This window comes from Eptesicus fuscus, chromosome 7 (genome assembly GCF_027574615.1).
Source record: "Eptesicus fuscus isolate TK198812 chromosome 7, DD_ASM_mEF_20220401, whole genome shotgun sequence".
Taxonomy (NCBI): Eukaryota; Metazoa; Chordata; class Mammalia; order Chiroptera; family Vespertilionidae; genus Eptesicus; species Eptesicus fuscus.
In genome coordinates, this window is record NC_072479.1 from 47,481,997 (window position 1) to 47,487,389 (window position 5,393).

The window sequence follows — 5,393 nt, forward strand, 5'->3', positions numbered from 1 at the left end:
TAAAAGGGTAATATGCAAATAGACCCTAATGGCAGAATGACCACTGGACCAGTCACTATGAGGTGCACTGACCACCTCTTGGTCCCTTCCCCCGGCCGTCAAGCACCGATCACCTGATGGCGAACGGGGAACTGGGGGTGGGTGGCAGTGGGGGGTGGGGCCAGCTGTGGGCAGCTGTGGAAGATGGCCCTGGTCGCAGGCCAGGCCTAGGGACTATACCCGTGTACAAATTTCGTACACCGGGTCTCTAGTTCAGCAATAAAAAATAACAAAATCTTGCCATTTGTGACAACATGGGTGGATCTTTCTAGAGGATATTATGCTAAATGAAATAAGTCAGACAGAAAAAGATAAATACCATATGATTTCACTTATATGTAGAATCTTAAAAAACAAAACAAATGAATAAACAAAGCAAAACAGAAACAGTCCCATAGATGTAGAGAACAAGTTGATGACTGAACATCTTTCCATATGTCTATTGGCTAAAGGGAAGTGTTGTGGGAGAATGGAGAAAAGAGAATTTAGACGCAAGAGGAAAAGAAACAGTGCACAATATAGGAAAAACAAAAACAACCCCCTCCCCCCCCAATATTAAGTCATTGAATTCTCACAACAATCCTCTGAGGTTATACAATCATAATCCCCATGTCACAGATAAGTAAAATGAGGAACGGAGCATCTCCGCATAGCAGAGCTGGGACTCAAACCTGTGCAGTCTGAATGTAACAGACAGGCCCTTACCCACGGTGCTGTATTGTCTCTTCCCACTGTGCTGGAGGATTTCAATCATAACTATGTACTAAAATAACAAAAGGAAAATAAAGAAAAAGAGGAAGAGGAGGCACAGTATGCCACACAGGGCCACCTGGGGAAGCACAGGGTTGGTCAGGAGGCAGAGGAAGTGAGGGGGCAAGAGCCTCTATTTTGTCTTCCACGGGGAGGAATGGACAAGGCAGGTACGGTACGCAGGCTTAGGGTTGGCTGCTTTGAACGATTCCAGTGGGCTCTGGAGTGGAGGGGCTGTCGCTAGTTGTCTGGAGTCTGGCCTTGCGTTGACTAGTCGAGGGGGATATTCTGAGTACGAAAACACAATATGGGAGGTGGTGGGATGTGGGGGTTCTGAATTGCTGGGGGAAAAAAAAAGTAAATAAGACAACTTGTCACCAGCAATCAACATCTGGTTTTAGATGTGGCTAGCGTGCCTTGTCGCTGTAACACAAGGGGTGTCATAATTAAACAGCAAGGCCTGGTGAAGGGTGTGGCTGTCATATATTCCCATACTTCTGGAAAAGTAGAAAACAAATGGCCTCAAATTTAGCAATGACATGTGGAAGAACAATTATTACACACTTCCTAAAATTGTCTTATTCCAAAAATCCACATTTGGTTTTGGGGAATCACACTGGAGAACTGAAACACACTGGAAGGCTAGAAATAGGTCAACGTGATTGCAGAACAGCCTTTCCAAGCAGTGTTGTGTGGCTCCTAATGGCTTCCGTTGGTCCCTCAATCAGGGAGCTTCTCTTCAGATGAATGCTATTCAGCTGGTTACTATGGCAATGATGGAGTACTAGTTGTCATGGCGATGAAATGGAAATTTTGGGGACCAGTTTCTTTAAAGGAGGTGCATTTATTAAGCCCTATACTTCCTTCTTTTCTTAAAACTTGACTATATTGTGTTGCACTTTTAAAAGGGGCTCATTTTCAAACTCTATGATACAGTTCAGGATTTATATTATCTTCTCTTATCCTTAGATCACAATGCTTAAGTCTTTTCAGCTCTGTGATGAGAATAGACACCCCCTACACAGCCTTTTATGGCTCATATTAAAGAATGACACTGCAGAAGCGGGGTTTCTTTTTGCCACCCCAAGAGGGTTTCTGCCAGATGCTGTGGGATTCCTCCAAAGTGGTCTCAAATTTAACAATGGCATGTGGAAGTACAATTATGAAGTAAAATAGGGTCAAAATAAATATAATGGGCCTGGCCGGTGTGGTTGAGCATTGACCTATGAACCTAGGAGGTCAGGGTTTGATTCCCAGTCAGGGCACATACCTGGGTTGCAGGCTCAGTCCCCAGTGTGAGGCATGCAGGAGGAGGCCGATCAATGATTCTCTCTCATCATTGATGTTTCTGTCTCTCTCTCCCTCTCCCTTCCTTTCTGAAATCAATAAAAATATATTTAAAAAATAAATATAATGGGCTGTAAGTGATAAAGGAGACCCTTCTCCCCAGCTTTACTGAGGTAAAATTGATAAATAAAAATCATATATATTTAAGATGTACAATGTGATGATTTGATATATGGATCCATTGTGAAATGATTACCAAAGTCAAGCTAATTAACACATCTATCACCTCACATAGTCCCCAGTTTTTTTGTGGTGAGAACACTTAATATCTACTCATTTAGCAAATTTCAAGTGTGTAATACATTAAACTATAGCCACTGTACTGAACTTAGTCATCTTATAACTGAAAATTTGTACCCTTTGACCAATGTCTCCCCATTTCCTCCCCCCCGCTCCCAGCCCCTGGCGATCACCATTCTACTCTCCTTCTATAAGTTCCACTCTTTAGATTCCACATAATATAAAGGAGACTTTTATCGATTCAACCCTATCATCTATTCCTCACTGATGTCCTTATTTGACTAAATTCTTTTGAGAGGCAGCAATGCCTAGCTGTTTGTTTTTTGTTTGTTTTGTTTTCTAATGTCTTTGCTTATTTATGTGTTACTCTTGGAAAATCTCACTTTGGACTCAGACTTAGAGGTAGAAGCTCTCAGAGAGGACAGCCTATGTCTCTTGGCGATCTGTTTCTGGCATTTTGCTTTTGCCTCCTTCATTCTCTTAGCCAAAAGTTTAGCATATTCTGTGGCCTCTTCCATATTTTTTCTTAGTAACATTGTTTCTTCAGAGCAATACGCCAACATTTGTGTTTCAGGACATGGGGAAATAAGACGCTGAATCTCAGGTGCTTTGGTCCTAGCTTTCTTACCTTCTTAGTTTGGGGCTTTCTTACAACATATTGGCAGACATCATCTTCTTTAGAGAGAGAGAGAGAGAGAATGTGAAAAGTTTGTGAATTCTGTTAGCTCTTTTGGGCCCTGGCGACAAGACACAGGAGTATTAGTGAGACCAGGAATAGCTTTCTCCCCTTTTTTCACAATGACCAAGTTGAGAACACTGAGGTTGGCATCCACAATGCAGCTCCAAACAGATTTGCCCTTTCTTTCCACAGTCCTCCTTGGTCTACAACAGAAATGCTCCTGACTCAGTAGCAGGCAGGCACGGGCATGGGTCAGGACACCTCCTTCATGGGGAACCTTGTTTGTCCTTCTCACTACTGAGTCGAACCACGTAACCCTCCCATTCTTCACCCAGAGCATCAGCAGCAACTTCTGTGTCCATAAGGTACCGAGTTTCATTCACTGTCCCCTTCAATGAGTTTCTGACATCCGGTGGCTGGGGAAGAGATGCTCAGCTTCATCTCGAGGCAGTCGACTGGTTCTGAGGTGCCATGGAAAAGAGCAAGCCTGGCTCTTTCTCCCTCTTGGTGCAGATGGAGCTTTCATTCCTCTTTGCTTAGAGTCTACCATATGGGTCATCAATGGGAAACGTATGTTGTTCACATGTTTCATAGACGTGATGAAGCTTTTTCTTGACTGTTCCCAATAAACTAATTTAGCTGCTCGGTTTTTTGAGGCTCTCAAAAAGAGGGAGTGGTTATATTAACCCGTTGGCTCAATTTGGGGTTGATGAGGGAAGTTAGAGATAATATATTGGAACAAACCTGACTTTATGGACCTCTCGATTTTTGTGATTACTTTTGGTATATGAACATGAACTCTGAGGAAAAAGCTTTTTGGTGTTGTTTTATATTGAAAGTTTGTTACTATAGAATTTTTGCATGTTATTTATGAAAATGATTTTGAGCTCTATTGTGCAGGAAAATTCCCTAGAGAGTTTATAAAACGCAGGTTCCTGGACCCCATTCCAGACCTGTTGGTGTTATGGGTGGAGCCTGAGTTTGTATTATACACAAATATCCCAGGTGATCTTGAGGCAGTCTGTGGTCCAAATTACATTAAGTAACTGAAGTGGGCGGAAAGTGTTTACTGGAATGAAAAAAAGAATCTCTCATGTTCCATGCTTTTCTCTTGCAAAGAAAAGTACAGCACCAACATTAGCTTGAATTAGATACAATAATAATTATGCAAGAATACAGGTCATTCTGAAAATCACAGATCTGGCAGAGACTTTGGAGATCATTAATTCCTCTATCCCTGGATGTTAAAAGTAAATTATGCAAGTAGCGTAGGGAAGCACAAACGCTCAAAGTGGAGTAGGGATTGGAGAGTGCCAAGGAGGGTCCAAAGCCCTTTCTCAGATTGACTAGGCATCTGCTGGTTTTCCAACCTCAATGACATTCTATCTCTCCCCTCCATATCCTATGTAATAAAAGGCTAACATGCAAATTGACCGAACGGTGGAACGACCAGTTCCTATGACACGCACTGACCACCAGGGGGCAGACACTCAACGTAGGAGCTGCTCCCTGGTGGTCAGTGCACTCCCACAGGGGAAGCGCCGCTCAGCCAGAAGCCCTGAGTTGGGCTCACGGCTGGCGAGCACCATGGCAGTGGCAGGAGCCTCTCTCGCCTCCACGACAGCACTAAGGATTTCCCCCAAGGGCTGTCAGACTGCGAGAGGGCACAGGCTGGGCTGAGGGACCCCCCCCTCCCCGAGTGCACGAATTTCGTGCACCGGGCCTCTAGTATTAAAATAATACTTCAATTTTTCTTTTATTGCAAAATGAGTAAATTGCCATCAATACTAAAAAACAAAATAAAACACATATAAGCAGAAAAGGAAAGCAAGCAATCACGTGTGATCTCACCATCCAAAGGTAGTTACTGTTAGTAATTTGGTGTCTATAGTATTCTGAACTCTTGCCAGAGACAGAAACCCAGCTGAAATTACCTTGCATTAAAAAAAAGGAAAGGTATTGGCGTATGAACCTGGTAAATCCAGGGTTATAACAGTATTTAGTTTTAGGCTTGTCTGCATTCAAGGGCTCATACAGTGCCATCAAATTTTGGTTCCTGTCACTTTTTCTTTTTTTTTCTTCCCAATGTCTCCTTTCCTCTCTGTTGGCACTGTTCTCAGGCAGGCTCCCTGATGATGGCCCCCACAGTTCCAGGCTTACATCTGATTGGCTTAGTCACCTCAAGGAAAAGAGAGAAACTATTTTCCATAAGTAAAACACATGCTCCAAGACTGATCCTAACTTGGCCCGTTTTGGGCCATGTGCCTGCCCTCAAATCATTTAATCTTGTGAGAGGAATAAAAAAGTGAGTGGGCAGGATTAGGTCCTTCTACCATTT

The 5,393-nt window shown here is 43.1% G+C and overlaps 1 pseudogene; it reads right to left on the minus strand.

The window, feature by feature from the left end:
• Positions 1–2,732: 2,732 nt before the first annotated feature.
• Positions 2,733–3,496, minus strand: LOC129149678 (40S ribosomal protein S6-like; annotated as a pseudogene).
• Between the last annotated feature and the right edge of the window lie 1,897 nt (positions 3,497–5,393).